Genomic DNA, 16,704 nt, shown 5'->3' with positions numbered 1-16,704 from the left:
ACCTTTTCCCCAGTTAACAGGTGGATATGAAGCAGAATATAGGTGCAGGAGAGCGAGGGGAGGGCCAGAACCGGTCGAAAAAGAGGGAATCAGTCAGTTGGAGCTCGTGAGACGCCTGCGATGCACGTAGAGATGGCGGGTCCTCGATGCCGTAGGCAGCAGTGCTAACCACTACTTGTTTGGTATTTTTATGAAGCATCAGTCCAACATTGGAAAGCAGCAGAGCATGTCATCACACCTCATTTTACATTTAAAATATCAGGTAAATGCAAAGATGAATAAGCACATAATATAATACAGTAGTCAATACTGCCACCACCTCCCTAAATAGACAAAAATAATACAAGTGCAACTTTTAGAGTTCTTCTGCAAATACTTTTAAATAATGAGATTTTTTTCAAAGAATCTTATGCCACCGAGGGAGCTAATTAAGGAGCAAAAATTCAGGAATAATGAGAAAGAACAAGAGCTTGGGAGTAACAGGGTTACTCTTCAAATAGAAAGCACAGATCCAAGAATGACATTTTTCTGTGCTATACTACTCTCTAACATTTAAAACACTTCTTGAAATTTCAAATTAATCTTTCTCCTTCAGGAGTTTTAAATAATCAGTTTTGAGCTTTTCCATTAGAATATTCATATTAAGCAGAATATCTCTGTGTCCAGGAAGCGTCATTGAAGCTTTGCGAATTTTGACTATCTATTTTTTTTTAAACGACCACCGATATACTGAACTAGTCCCACATTAGGTTTGAATTATCGCTCTTGCTTCATCCTTGAAGCTGAAATGGCTTTTAAAAACAAACCACATGTGTACTGACTACATTCTGGAACAATCATTAAACCAAAACAGGACTAAAATAATCTCACTTTTGTCACACTCCCCATCTGCATTCTCTTCTGCCCACACAGTCCAAATCATTTATCTTCCTTTCGCTCCTGTGACACATTCTGCTAATTCATACAACAATCTATCTATTCAATTCCCCCAAATTCTGCTCCAGCATCAGATCTTGCAAAGTACCATGCTATAAATGCAATACTATCATTCCATAGCGCACGTCTACAGTCTTAATATGTATCTTTTACAGCAAGATGTTGCATGTACAAGATACAAGCTTCTAACTGCCACGGGCATTGCAAGAACTTGCAAGAACTAAAGGACTGATATATTGGTCTATCAAGTTGAATTACGACCCAACTCCCAACATTTGTTCTCTTGTTGAAGTTTCCTTATAATGGACAGATTTGTAATATTTAGAAACAGACTGGCAGTCTACTGAAACAGGACTTAATAGCATGAAATACCAGGAGATGATTCACAGACTCTAGACTCCTAGAATCAGACACAAAAGGCTTACCTTAAAATGCCTAGAGACTACTAGCCAGAAATGGGATAATTATCTCTTGAAACCACTTTGATGTAATACACCCTCCCCCACCCATCTATTCCATTCCACAAATCAAGTCCCACCTTCCTTCCCAGCCTCAGATGCCTCTCCTCCCACATTTTTCTCAGATATTCCAGGCAGTCAGGATCCATCCTATGCATACCTTCATCCATGACCCAGAGTGTGCTCATTACTATTTTTCAGGAAGAAAATAAACCAATGTATTGGGATGCAAACAGGAAGAAATGAAATGAAAATCGCTTGTCACAAGTAGGCTTCAATGAGGTTACTGGGAAAAGCCCCTATTCACCACATTCCAGCACCTGTTCACCTAGCCTGGAAAAATGGAAAAGGTTAGCGACAGAAGGGAACCGTGCTGCTGGCCTGCCTGGGTCTGCTTTAAAAGCCAGCTATTTAGCCCAGTGTGCTACATTTAAAAAGAACAGTAAAAAAAGATAAGACGCGTCACAACGAGAAAAACGTGTCGAGTCATATAGACAAAATGCTAAGAGCTGGTACAAATAGGACAGAGGACACAAAATATAAAGCACAGGACAACAAAGAAACTGTTGCAGGAAGAGGAACATTATAAATCAGCTAATAAAGTAGCAAATTGTGCATTGCTGCTTTTTTAATACATACGATGTCTGGATGTCTCACTGTGGTTTACAGTCAAGGGATATAGATCTGGTAAATTTTAAATGTGGGTGAGAATCTAGCCACTGCTGCAGGCAAGCCAGTGTGCATCAGTGCAGGCCCATAGCCTGGAAAAATGGAAACGGTTAGCGGCAGAAGGGAATCCATCCACCTCCTCCTGCGCAAGGCTAAGCCTAATGCAGCTCAAAGTGGCTAAGCCTAATGCAGCTCAAAGTGGTGCACAGAGCACACCTGACCAGAACCCGAATGCGCAGGTTCTTCCTGGAGGTGGAGGACAAATGTGAGAGGTGCCCGGCCAGCCACACCCACATGTTTTGGGCTTTCCCCAAGCTTGCTGGATTCTGGACAGCCTTCTTCAAGGCAATGTCCAAGGTTGTGGGAGTGAGGGTGAAGCCATGCCCAATAGTGGCAATCTTCTGGGTATCGGAGCAGCCAGAGCTACCCGTGGGGAAGGGGGCTAACGCCCTTGCTTTCGCTTCCCTAATCGCACGCTGGAGAATCCTGCTCGGCTGACGTTCGGCAGCACCACCCATAGCTGCAGACTGGCTCGCTGACCTCTCGGAATTTCTCCACCTGGAGAAGATTACATACGCCATCCGAGGGGCAGTGGAAGGCTTCCTGGATACTTGGGGGCAGTTCGTCGGCCTGTTCGAGGCCAGCAACGAGGAGTAAGCCAGGGATAAAAAAGGGGGGGGGGCAGCGAGATGTACATACAGTTAGTCAATGAAGGACAAAATAAACCTCTCTATAAAATAAAGCAAATTAGCGCGGGCAATAAAAATGTAATGTATATATGCAACAACTGTTTATAAATATGAGAAAAGCCAATAAAAAGATTTTTTTTTTTTAAAAAAGGGCATCCGGCTGCAAACTCACTCACAAAATCCAAAAATGATGGTGTATATGAATGGAGATAGAGAGTGGTCATCAACCAGCACAATGGCGACCCCATGTAACATGGGAAAATGCTGACAGAAGAAGTTAACTAACTAAATGTGGGTGAGCACCTTGGGAGCAATGGCCATGATAAAGTAAAATATAACTGTTTGAATAGAAAGGGATAAGGTTAGTAGAAATGCAATGGCATTGCAAACAAAGTAGGTCAACAATAGGAACTATGTTTTAAATCCCAAAATAGGGTAAATAAATGCCATTAAGTAAAAGGTTCTGCTTTAAATTTCAGAAGTCTGAAGAAATAAATTTAAAAGTGTATTACTGTTGATAGGGATGATACCATAGAACATAGAACAGTACAGCACAGAACAGGCCCTTCGGCCCTCGATGTTGTGCCGAGCACTGATCACCCTACTCAAACCCACGTATCCACCCTATACCCGTAACCCAACAATCCCCCCATTAACCTTACACTACGGGCAATTTAGCATGGCCAATCCACCTAACCCGCACATCTTTGGACTGTGGGAGGAAACCGGAGCACCCGGAGGAAACCCACGCACACATGGGGAGGACGTGCAGACTCCACACAGACAGTGACCCAAGCCGGAATCGAACCTGGGACCCTGGAGCTGTGAAGCATTTATGCTAACCACCATGCTACCGTGCTTCTACCATGGGGTAGATGAAGGGCATGAGTTGGCATGGAAGGGGCGTAGAGTAGGCGGGGCAAGGACATTGGCCGAAAATTTCACAAAACAATTGGGCATGACCCCACCCTCTCCGAGGTGTGTGTGCCAAGTCCAGATATTTCCCAACTTGAGCTATCTGCCACAGGAGCAAAAATCCATCCCATTGTTTTAGTTTACAAAGGAAAAATTAATTGTCAAAGAGATACACTCTAAATTGATGAAAGTAAGATGAGGGATATAATAAAATTGTAAGTGTTTGAAAAGTTAATTAAGGTAAAGAAACACAAAGTGATGGAATACATCCAAGGATCCAGAGGGAACTGGGAGAAGAAATAGCACATGCACCAGAAATTATATTTCAAGGATCAATGAGGAGTGGATTTGTGCCAGAGGATTAGTGAGTGGCCAATGTAATACTCCCTTTTGAAAAAGTAGGCACAGCTAAGCCAGATAATTGCAGGCCAGTTAGTTTACCATCTGTGATAGGGAAAGATTTTAATTAAAGATGAAATTACTAAATAGCTTGGTGCCGAGATAATTAGAAGCAGCCAACATTGAATTTAAAAGGAGATATTCCTTGACAAACCTCAGAGTTGTTTGGGAAGGGGACAAATATAGCGAATAAAAACTGGTTTTATTACAGAGAGGATTGTGAAGCTATGGAATCCACTACCAGAGTCAACAGTGGAAGCACAGACTATTCAAAAATAGTTAGATGGTTCAGGGGGAAATAATGGAATTTGAAAAGACATAGTTATAGGATGGACTACTGCTGCAGCCTAGGACAAACGTCAAAGTGTACTGGCTGGATTGAACGACCTTCTTTCAATGTTGTAAATGCTATATAATTAACTTTTCAAATGTCACTTTTGCAATACGTGCAACCACAGTTGAAAATTTGTATTTAACAAAGACCGGCCAATAGCAATAAGATGAATACCCAATCTAACATTTTTGGAAACGTTTGGAGGATAACTCTTTTTACATATAGATTGAAATTTTATATAACACTCATAATATTACAGTCAATCAACCAACAAAGGTGAAAAGAAAGGGACAATGTCAAGAAGTGAAACAAATTCCTCATCAAAAGCACAAGCTAAAACCTAAACACTATAACTAAACCCCCTAACAACTGACACTATCTAGATCCTTAAAAAAGGAAATAAATGGTTTCCATTTAAGGTAGAACTTCCCCACCCACCTCCGGATTGTGTAGTTAATTTTTTTCTCAGTGTAGGAATGTCATTAAATCACCCAGCCAGGCAGATGCACTGGGCGGGATGGGAGACCCCCAGCTAAACAATATTCACCTCCGGGAGGCTACCAGTGAGGCAAAGGCGACAACATCTTCCCATACCCCTGGGTAAAACGGATAAGTCTAATATGGCTACCAATGGACATGATTCTAGAACCACCTGGAGAATCTCCAATATAGTATGGAAAAAGGTAACCCAGAAGCTGGCAAGTTTGGGACAAGACCAAAGCATATGTGTCTAATGCTGGGACAAGTGAACAATGATCACATCTGTCCTCCACGTTTGGGGAAAACTCACTCACCCTCACTATGGTCAAGTGCGTCCTGTGTAATACTTTGAATTGGATTAAACTTATCTGAGCACAAGAGGGTGTGTGGAGTTCACCCTGCCTCTCTTTGTGATTAGACTGTGACAAGAGCAGGAGCATAGATCTAGCTCAGGGTTACCAGTGTAGTCAGACATAGCGACTGAATATAAACGTTGTAACCTTTCTCCTGGTATTGATCTTAAAGTAAGAACTCCCGCAGTTGTTAAATACTGTCATCAATAAACCTTTCAATTTCTCTGGACGACTTCGAGCCTTCTTCATCAAGGTGCAGAAGGCCTCTGCAGCAATTGAATTGAGTAACCCATGTTACATACAGTAGTGCTACCAAACACACTACAGTGAGGTAACAAAAGATGGCCAAACCTCATCTGCAAGCAAGGACCTAGCTCCCTCACACCATCCAATGGCTATAATATAGCCATACAGGTCTGAAACAGCCCCCTCGTCAGGTTGAGCCAAGAATAAAACCTTCTTTAATAAGGAGAGGAGTGGGGCCAAAGGAAAGAAGGAAAAGCTTTCCGAGAAAAGTCACAAATCTGAAAATAATGAAAGAGGCTAAAATTGGGCAACTGAAATTAGTCAGCCACTCTGAAAAATCTCCCCTCTACAAATAGGTCCCTAGGGCAGCATTGCAGCATAGTGGTTAGCACAACTGCTTCAGAGCTCCAGGATCCCAGGTTCGATTCCAGGCTTGGGTCACTGTCTGTGCGGAGTCTGCACGTTCTCCCAGTGTGTGTGTGCATTTCCTCAGGGTGCTCCGGTTTCCTCCCACAGTCCAAAGATGTGCAGGTTAGGTGGATTGGCCATGCAAAATACCCTTAGTGTCCAAAATTGCCTTTCATGTTGGGTGGGGTTACTGGGTTATAGGGACAGGGTGGAAGTGTGGGCTTGGGTAGGGTGCTCTTTCCAAGAGCCTGTGCAGACACGATGGGCTGAATGGCCTCCTTCTGCACTGTAAATTCTATGAAATAAATTAGAGGTAGTGCATGAGCCAGCCTTTGTTTTCCCCAAATCAATTCGGGGTCACTAATTCCCTGCAAAACTTTTTGGATGTTGGCAGTCCAATAGTAATACAAGGAATTTACGAGAGCGAAGCTTCCCACCCATCTTTCTCTCTGGAGCAGAACACCGTGGCTTCTGGGACACTTACCCACCCAAATAAAAATAGATATCAAGAACATTAACCTTAACAAAAAAAGGGTTTGGGCAAAGAAAATAGGCATACTTTGTAAAAAAAAAAGAAAAACCTAGGAAGTAAATTCATTTTGATCATTTGGATCCTACCCGCCAGAGACAGAGGGAAGTTATTCCACCTTTGTAGATCCGCTCTGACAATATTGATTAGACCCGAGTTTAATTTATGAAGTGAGGCCCAATCATGGGCCACCCGGACCTCCAAATAATGGAAACTAGCAAAAAGGCAATGGGCTAAATTGGGCGGTGGTTTCACAGAAAACACTCGCCCTTACCAAAGTTCAGTTTATAACCAGAGAAGGAACCAAATGTATTAAGCGCCTTGATTGTGTTATCTATGGAGAGAGTCACGCCCTTAATGTACAGAAGTAAGTAATCTGCATAAAGCTAGCAATATGGGCATAATACAACAGACAACTCCAGGAGTCGAATCCAAATCTCCCAAGAATCTCGATTCCACAAACATCAAATGCATTTTCAGCATTGAGAGAAACTAAAATCTCAGCTCGGGTGCTGGGGAAGGGGAAAAAGGATAATGTTTAACAGGCGACTAAAATTAGCCAACAATGGTCAGCCCTTCACAAAGCCGGTTTGATCCTCAAAAATTATACCTGGGAGGTAAACCTCCAGCCGGAGCACCAGCACCTTAGCTTTTGTATTTAAAAGTGAGATGGGTTGGTATGAAGCACACACAACAGGGTCCTTGTCCCCCTTAAGAGATTAAGGCTTGAGTGAGGGTTGTGGGGCAAAGAACCCCAACACAGTGAGTCATTAAACATATCCAATATTATGGTTAGCACTGGAATCCTTTTGTGGGCAGCACAGTGGTACAGTGGTTAGCACTGTGGCTTCACAGCGCCAGGGTCCCAGGTTCGATTCCCGGCTTGGGTCACTGTCTGTGTAAAGTCTGCACATTTTCCTCGTGTCTGCATGGAGTTCCTCCAGGTGCTCCGGTTTCCTTCCGAAAGATGTGCTGTTAGGTAATTTGGACATTCTGAATTCTCCCTCAGTGTACCAGAACAGGCACCGGAGTGTGGCGACTAGGGGATTTTCACAGTAACTTCATTGCAGTGTTAATGTAAGCCTACCTGTGACAATAATAATCATTATTATATTCAGGTGTAGAAAGCGACAGCAGTCTCCAACTGCTCCGTTTTCAGCATACACACCCTATAAGAAATAATGTTCCCCCTAATGACAGCATTAAAAGCCTCCCAAAGCATGGAGGGAGAAATTGAGTCTGCATTGTTTATTTTAATAAAATCCTCTATGGAGGCAGACAAACTCACAAAAGTGATTGTCTGAAAACAGAGTGGTAACTAGTCGTTGAGTAGGGCCAGATTCTAACAGTAGATCGACAAAACGTAGAGCATGATCGGTGATAATAATCTCTGAGTACTTAGCTGCAACCTCCGAAAGGAGGAGAGTCCTATCAATAATTTTAAACTCAATGAGGGAATACGCACAATGGATACGTGACAAAAAAAAAGAAAAATCCTTATCTTTCGGATGTAGAAAGTGCCAGGGATCCACCCCATAAACTGTACCATAAAAGAGGACAAAGCTCTGGCCGTCCTAGATGGAAAAAGAGATTTAGGTTTGGAACAATCCAATTTAGGGTTCAAAACACAGTTCAGGTCATCTCCTAGAATCATCTGGTGGGAGTCAAGGCTGGGGAGAGTGAGCTCAAAAGAGAATTGACAAAGTTTGTGTCATCTCAGTTAGGGGCATGGACATTAACCATGCCTGATGGAGCTTTCATTAGAGAGCCACGCACAATAATATAATGACAATTAGCGTTGACTATAATTAGAGAGGAGGAGAATTGAATTCTCTTATTAATTACCACTGGCCCCGTCATTAAAACTGGAGTGAAAAACTTGCCAATCCTAATTCTTACATAAACTGGTCTGGCCCTTGACCTGCAAGTGGGCTTCCTGCAAGAAGGCAACATCAGAGTTTAGGTTCTTAAGATGGGCAAATGCCCTCAAACATTTTACTGGGCCATTCAGTTTAAAACCTACTTAGGTCACACCCTATTTGAGTGTGCTTCAGATTCTAACACTCCAAGGCACTTGGATAGATCCCATGAGACATGAAGGCTGCCGACAAGCCCACGACAGGCCTCTTGCGGGATCTACCAGCCGCGTTGTGCTCTTGCTCAAGCGCAATGCAGACTCAAAATCATGCCCTAAGTATAGGTTAAACCAGTGATAAACTCGCCAGAGCCCCGAAATGTGACTAAGTGTCATTAGATAGCAGTGGGGAACTCACCGGCTCAGCCAGTGGGAAACTCCTAGCAAAACCCACCACAAATTACAGAGAAACTTTTCTGCTCAATTACACCCATAGTTTAATGCACCACAAGGCAAACACTTTAATCAGCAATTTCTGGTGGATCTAGTCAGGACCAAATCAAAACTGGTAGTTAAGGTGTTGCCCGGACAACAGACATTAGCATGATATCAAGCAACTATTTAATATTTGACTATTTAATACCAATCTGGGTTATGTAACTATTGTGGTTCCTAACAACTATTTTGGGAGTAGAATCAATTGTAGGCCTTTGTCATAGAAATGGGCCAAGCTTTGCAGTTACCTTATAAGTACCAGGAGAATATATTGGGGGCTGTAGGCAATTGAAACTTTTGTGACTTTGGTTATGGTTACCTATATAAACTTCTCTTTCAGGAGGTTCATGGCGATGATTCAACAGCACTCAAGACATTTGACACCAGAAGAAAACAGCCTGGTTGATTGGTACCCCATTCACAAATATTCGCGCTCTCCACCACTGACACACAATAATAGTACAGTATTACCGTCTACAAGATGTACTGAAGGAATTCACCACATGTTCCTCAGACAGAATCTTCCAAATTCATAACTACAGCCAACTAGAAGGACAAGGGCATTTTCCTGTACCCTGCAAATATTTTTCCTTTTTCAAATAATGATCCAATTCCCTTCTGAAAGTCTCAATTGATCCCTCCTCCACTACAGTCAGGCAGTGCAATCCAGATCTCAAACACTCACTGCTTGAAAAGGTTTTTCATAGGGGACTTCCGGTGGCGGCTATGAGGGAATAAGTCGCACATTTGGTGGCTCTCGCTCCGGTCTGACTTTAAGACCTTTTTCCCCGACTTTTTTGAACTTTTGAGCGCTGGAGTGAAAAACAATAGCACTCTAGATCTGAATCCATACAAAGTTGTATGGACTTAAGGAGCAGAAGGGAGCGAAAACAGGCGAAGAAGGGGCTGAACAAAGGTGGTGTGGAACGGGCCACAGAAAGGACAGTCCAGGCAGCACTGGACAACATGCTGCAGGTCATGAAAGAGAGCTTCGCAGCACTGAAGCGGGATAATTTGGAACCGCTCCAGAAAGCGGTGGAGAGACTTGGCCAGAGGCTGGATGCTCAGGATAAGAAGGTCCACGCACTGGAGAAGACAGTGGAAGAGCAGGCGGATTTCCAAACGGTAGCGGACGTGGAAATTAGTAAGCTGAAGGAGCAGCAAGCAAGGCTGATGGACAAGCTGGAGGTCCTGGAAAATAGGTCTCGCTGGCAGAATCTGAGAATCATTGGGCTCCCGGAGGGGGCCGAGGGAGAGGATGCCAAGGCATATGTGGCAGACATGCTGCAGACGCTGGTGGGGGATGATTTCATCCCCCGTCCGTTGGAGCTGGACAGGGCACACAGAGTGCAGGCGAGGCCCCCCCCTGGCGATGGTGGTCAGGTTCCATAGGTTCGTGGACAAGGAGCGGGTTCTACAGTGGGCCAAGAGCACGAGGAGCTGCTCATGGAACAACAGTGTCCTGCGCATCTATCAGGATCTGAGCCAGGAGGAGGGCAGCCTACAGATAAATTAAAGAGATTCTGTTTAAAAAAAGTCAAGTTCAGGCTACTTTTCCCAGCGCGGCTTTGGGTTACATACCGGGAACAGGAACATTATTTTGACGACCCGGAGGAAGTGTTGGACTTCGCTAAGGGGCATGGACTGGTGCCGAACTGAGGACCCATGGACTCAAGTTAGAGTGTACTAAGGGATGTCTGCAGTTGTTCACAGATTGCCCTTCGTGTTAGCAATGTCTTTCGGCATGCTCTTTTATTTAAAACTGGGGGCGTTCTTGTATTTCTGTTTTCCTGTGTGAAAGTTTTAAAGTTAAAGCCAAAGTGATAGTTAAAATTTAAGTTGTTGGATGCTGGGGGGCTGTTCGGTTTCTCTTTGCTTTTTTTTTCTTCTGGGAATGTTGCTTTGTTCTTTGTTTGTTTTCTCTCTGTCTCGGTCCCAGAGCGATAGCTCGAACAGAGCTGTTCTGGGGAGGTGGATTTGGGGGGGGGTTTTACAAGGGGTTGTTGCTGGAGGGGGGGAGGGATGATCTGCTGACGAGGTAGGGAACTGAACCAGGGAAGGGGTCGGAGGTGGGAGCTGCCAAGAGGCAGATCAGGGAGGTGCGGCACAAGGGCAGGGGTGGACCCAAGAAGGGGGATGGCTGATCGGCGTAACGTTTTTGTGGGGGGGGGGGGGCTCCAACCAGACTGACCACCTGGAATGTTAGAGGATTAAACGGGCCAGTCAAGAGGACACATATGTTCGCGCACTTACAGGCTCTGAAGGCAGATGTTATGTTGCTGCAGGAGACGCATTTGAAAGTGGCGGACCAGATTAGATTACGGAAGGGCTGGGTTAGCCAGGTCTTCCATTCGGGGCTTGACGCTAAGACCAGAGGGGTCGCGATCATGATTAACAATCGGGTTAAGTTTGAGGCGGACAGCACAGCTTGAGGGGGTGAAGGTGGTCCTAGCGAATGTTTAAACTCCAAACTGGGATGATGTAGATTTCATCAAAAGGCTGCTGGGGAAAACCCCCGACTTGGATTCGCACAAGTTGATTATGGGTGGGGGCTTTAATACAGTCCTCGACCTCGACCGGTCGTGCTCCAGAACGGGCAGGGTCCCAGCAATGGCAAGAGAACCGAGAGGGTTCATGGAACAAATGAGGGGGGTACACCCCTGGAGAATCAGCCGGCCGACGGGGAAGGAGTTCTCGTTCTATTCACAAGGTTTATTCTCGTATTGGCTTCTTTATTGTGAGTAGGGACTTTTTGGAGGGGGTGAGGGATACTCGGCGATCACTATTTCGAACCATGCTCCACATTGGGTCGACCTGCTGGTCTGCAAAGAAAGTTACCAGTGCCCACAATGGAGGTTAGAGGTGGGATTGTTGGCAGAGGAGAGGGTGTGTGAGAGAGTGGGGAAATACATGCAGGACTACCTGCAGGTCAACGATACAGGGGAAGTCTCAGCAGCGGTGCTCTGGGAGGAGCTGAAGGCGGTGGTGAGAGGGGAACTGATCTCAATCCGAGCCCATTGGGACAGAACGGATAGGGCAGAGATGGACAGACTGGTGCAGGAGATGACACAGACGGATAGGGAATATGCAGACTCCCCGAGGGCAGAGCTACTTAGGGAACGACGGAGACTGCAAGCGGAGCTGGGAGTGCTATCCACTGGGAAGGCCGTAGAGCAACTCAGAAAGGCCAGGGGCGCAGTGTTTGAGTATGGGGAGAAAGTCATCAGAATGCTTGCACAGCTGAGAGTTTGGCTCAAGTTAGAATCAGAGCTTGATGGGAAATGGAATGTCAAGTTTGTATACCAGCTTTGTGAAATGAATTGTTCCTGTGAGAAGGCGTTATCACGACCTTGACTGTCTGTGAGAATCTGTGGTGGGAACGAAACACAGCCGGGGGAAGATTCACTCCTTAGGACTTTTTGATAAAGAATTACTATGTTATGAAACTAACTGTATTACTAATGATGGGAAGAAAATAATTACATAAAGGAGGGGCGTAATGAGCTAATTGTATCACTAATAATTGAAAGCTTGATGGGTTTTGTAAGAATATATAGCCAACTGTAACTAAGAGAAGTTTGCTTTTTCACTTGCTGTAACTCTGTGTTGCAGCCCCACGGTGAATAAAAACGGCTCTTTGAAGTTATCGGGTGTTCGACTGCTGATTACCTCTGGACTGCAAAATTTAGTATTATCACAGCAACTTAGGAAGAGGGAGGTGGTCAGGGAGATAGGGACGGTAGTGGACGGGGCAGGGAACCGGGTGGGAGACCCGGCAGGACTGAACAGGGATTTCAGGGACTTTTACAGTAAGCTGTATACTTCAGAACCCCCCACGGGGCCGGAGGGGATGAGGCGCTTCTTAGATGAGCTGACCTTTCCAAAGGTGGGCAGGGGGATAGTAGAGGGGCTGGGGGCCCCGATTAGAGCTGAAGAAGTAATGGGGGGCCTGAAGACCATGCAGTCGGGTAAACCCCGGGGCCGGATGGGTATCCAGTGGGATTCTACAAAATGTTTGCGGGTATACTGGGTATAACCGGTGCTGGTTAGGGTGTTTAACGAGGCGAGGGACAATGGGGTGCTACCCCCGACGATATCGCAAGCCACTATCTCGCTGCTATTAAAACGGGGTAAGGATCCGGAGGTCTGTGGGTCATATAGGCCAATCCCTCTGATTAATGTAGACGCTAAACTGCTGGCCAAGATCCTGGTGTCCAGAATCGAATACTGCGTACCGGACGTGATTGTGGAGGACCAAATGGGGTTTGTTAAGGGCAGGCAGCTAGTAGCCAATCCAAGAAGGCTACTCAATGTGATTATGATGCCCCCGGAGGGCAGAGAGGTGAAGCTAGTGATGGCAATGGATGCCGAAAAGGCTTTTGACCGGGTGGAGTGGGACTTTTTATGGGAGGTGCTGGGACGGTTTGGGTTTGGAGAGGGCTTTGTGGACTGGGTTAAACTGCTATATCAGGCCCCAGAGGCTAGTGTAAGGACGAACAGGACAACATCTGAGTATATTAGACTACACCACGGGACAAGACAGGGATGTTCCCTCTCTCCACTGCTGTTTGCGTTGGCCATAGAACCGCTGGCAATTGCTCCGAGAGCGGCAAGGGGATGGAAGGGAATGGTCAGGGGGGGGGGATAGAACACAAGGTCTCGCTCTACGCGGACGACCTGCTTTTGTATGCGTCAGATCCAGCGGCAGAGATAGATGGGATTATGGAAATCCTAGTTTGGCCGTTTTTCAGGCTACAAGTTGAACATGGCAAAAAGCGAGATGTTTCTGGTGCAGGCGAGGGGTCAGGAGAATAGGCTGAGGGAGCTACCATTTAGGTTGGTTGGGGAAAGTTTTAGGTATCTAGGGATACAAGTGGCGCGCGACTGGAGTAAGATGCATAAGTTGAACTTGTCCAGGCTGGTGGAGCAAATGAGGAGCCAGTTTCGGAGGTGGGATGCACTCCCGCTGTCACTAGTGGGGAGAGTACAGACAGGATTTTTTTTTTTTTTATAAATTTAGTGTACCCAATTATTTATTTTTTTTTCCAATTAAGGGGCAATTTAGAGTGGCCAATCCACCTACCCTGCACATCTTTGGGTTGTGGGGGTGAAACCCACGCAGACACGGGGAGAATGTGCAAACTCCACACGGACAGTGACCCAGGGCCGGGATTCGAACCCAGGTCCTCAGCGCCGTAGGCAGCAATGCTAACCACTGCGCCACCGTGCTGCCCCAGACAGTGAAGATGACGATCCTCCCGAGATTCCTGTTTATTTTTCAGTGTCTCCCTATTTTCATTCCGCGGTCCTTCTTTAAAAGAATCAATAAAATCATCCTGGGATTTGTTTGGGCGGGAAAGTCCCGCGGGTAAAGAGGGGGATGATGGAACGGAACCGGAGGGGGGGCTGGCGTTGCCGAACCGCAGCAACTACTACTGGGCGGTTAACATAGCCATGATAAGGAAATGGATGGTGGGTACGGGGTCGGTTTGGGAGTGGGTGGAGGCTGCTTCATGCAGGGGCACCAGCTTGGCAGCCCTGGTCGCGGCTCCCCTGCTGCTCCCGCCGGCCAGGTACTCCACCAGCCCTATAGTGGTGGAGCCTTTGCGGATTTGGGGCCAATGGAGGAAGCATGCGGGGGCAGTGGGAGCGTCGGTCTGGTCCCCAATATGTGACAACCACCGATTTGTCCCGGGGAAGATGGATGGCGGGTTGAGCGTGGTGGAGGGCAGCATTGGGAAGGATGGGCGACTTGTTCCTGGAAGGGAGCTTCGCAAAGATGAGGGCGCTGGAGGAGACCTTTTAGCGCTTCCCAATAGGTGGCCGCTGACACCTCCCCATTTTGGTTCAATTCTACATAATCTTTAATCACAGCCTGCACTTACGGGTAGTCAGAAACCCCTCTATCTGCCAACAAACTACATCATGACAATTCGTTGCATACACATTCACCAACACCACCGGCGTCCCTTCTAATACCCCACTCACAATCGCATATCTCCCACCCGGGTCCCTCACTTCCTTTGCACTCACAAACCCTGTTTTCACTTCCGGTTGCGGCTATGCCTGGGTAGGTCGCACATTCGGCAGCTCCCGCCGAAAACGGACTTTTGGGCCCTTTTAAGGAGCCCCAGCGGCACTTGGTTGACGATTCCCGGTATGGGAAGACGGCAGCAAGGCACTGTATGGAGTGGTACAGGAGCGGTGCGGTCAAAAAAGGGGCATTAGAGAAGAGAGGAGAACGGGTGCGAAAAAGCAAGATGGCGGCGGGCGGAGACCAGGCAGCGTGGGCTCAATGGTCGCGGGAGCAGCAAGAGTTTCTACGAAGCTGCTTTGCGCAATTGAAGGCAGAGATGTTGGCCCCTATGAAGGCATCGATAGAAAGGCTGGTAGAGACCCAGAGGATGCAGGGGACAGCGATTAAAGAGGTGCAGCAGAAAGCCTCTGATAACAAGGACGAGATCCTGGGCCTGGCGGTGAAAGTGGAGGAGCACAGGGCGCTCAATAAAAAGTGGCAGGAGAAATTCGAGGATCTGGAGAACAGGTCGAGAAGGAAGAATTTGCAGATTCTGGGTCTCTCAGAAGGTGCGGAGGGGTCGGATGCTGGGGCTTATGTAGCCACGATGCTGAGCATGCTGATTGGCGCGGGAGCATTCCGGAGGCCCTTGGAGCTGGATGGGGCATACAGAGTTCTGGCGAGGAAACCGAGGGCGAATGAGCCGCCGAGAGCTGTGGTGGTGAGGTTTCATTGTTACACCGACAGGGAGTGCGTCTTGAGATGGGCGAAGAAGGAGCGGAGCAGCAGGTGGGAGAATGCTGAAATTCGCATTTACCAGGACTGGAGCGCAGAGCTGGCCAAGAAGACGGCAGGATTCAATCGGCCCAAGGCGAGGGGGTGAAGTTTGGGCTGTTGCAGCCCACGCGACTGTGGGTCACATATCAGGACCGTCACCACTATTTTGATACGCTGGACGAGGCGTGGACCTTTATCAAAAATGAGAAGCTGGACTCAAATTAGTGGTCTGTAGCATGTTTTGGGGGACGTTGTGGAGTGGGAGAGGGTGATATTTGTGTTTCTTTTTTTTTCTGTGCGGGCACTGATCTGGGAGGGGTTGTTCCTCGCATTCGGTGGGGGGAGAAGGGGTCGGGAACCCTGGGCCTCTGGGGATGGGGGAGGTTGAAGGAGAATGGAGCTGCGCCATAGAGGGCGGGGTCAGCCCGGAGTGGGAGCGCGGGTTTTCTTTTCCCACGGAAAGAGAGGGGCGGGGCCGGACGCAGGGAGGCGGTATTGGATTGGAGTCCACATTGGTTTGCAAGGGGTGTGGAGGCGGGGTTTTAGGAGGGAATTCTGCATGGATCGGTGGCAGAGGGTGGAGCGGCCAGGGTCAGCAGGAGTCAGCTGACTTACAGGAGTGCAATGGGGTGCGGAAGGGGGGGTGGTACTGGGTTGCTGTTGTATTGACCAAGGGGGAGCTGGAGATAATAGGGAGAGTCGGGGCGGGGAGCCGCCACCCTGGGGGCTGGAAGGAGCGGGAGACGTGCGCACGTGGCTGGCCCAGAAAAGGAGATGGCTAGTAGGCAGCGGGGGTGGGAGTCCCCCGATCCGGCTGATCACGTGGAATGTGAGAGGCCTAAATGGGCCGGTCAAGAGGGCCCAGGTATTTGCGCACTTAAAGGGAGTGAAGGCAGACGTAGCTGTGCTACAGGAGATGCACCTGAAAGTTGCGGATCAGACCAGGCTGAGGAAGGGATGGGTAGGGCAGGTCTTTCACTCCGGGTTGGACGCAAAGAACAGGGGGTGTAGCAATTTTGGTGAGCAAGCGGGTGACTTTCAAGGCGGTGGGCATTGTGGCGGATAAAGGGGGCCGGTATGCGATGGTACTGGACCCAGCAATGGACCGGTCTAGGTCTAGGTTGGGTAAGAGGCCAGCTGCGGCC

General features: G+C 47.4%; 1 protein-coding gene across 6 annotated transcripts in view; it reads right to left on the bottom strand.

The window, feature by feature from the left end:
* Positions 1–16,704, bottom strand: part of LOC119967679 (signal-induced proliferation-associated 1-like protein 2) — a 651,675-nt gene that overhangs the window by 628,641 nt on the left and 6,330 nt on the right. The window contains exon 1 of one of the 6 annotated variants that reach the window (XM_038800506.1): positions 2,034–2,194. The exons of the other annotated variants lie outside the window; for them this stretch is intronic. The gene's annotated coding sequence lies outside the window, so the exon portion shown is untranslated. Of the gene's footprint in view, positions 1–2,033; positions 2,195–16,704 lie in introns of those variants that run through there. 6 annotated transcript variants of the gene reach the window in all.

The sequence above is a fragment of the Scyliorhinus canicula genome, chromosome 6 (assembly GCF_902713615.1).
Source record: "Scyliorhinus canicula chromosome 6, sScyCan1.1, whole genome shotgun sequence".
NCBI lineage: Eukaryota > Metazoa > Chordata > Chondrichthyes > Carcharhiniformes > Scyliorhinidae > Scyliorhinus > Scyliorhinus canicula.
This window is presented reverse-complemented; position numbering and strand designations above follow the sequence as displayed.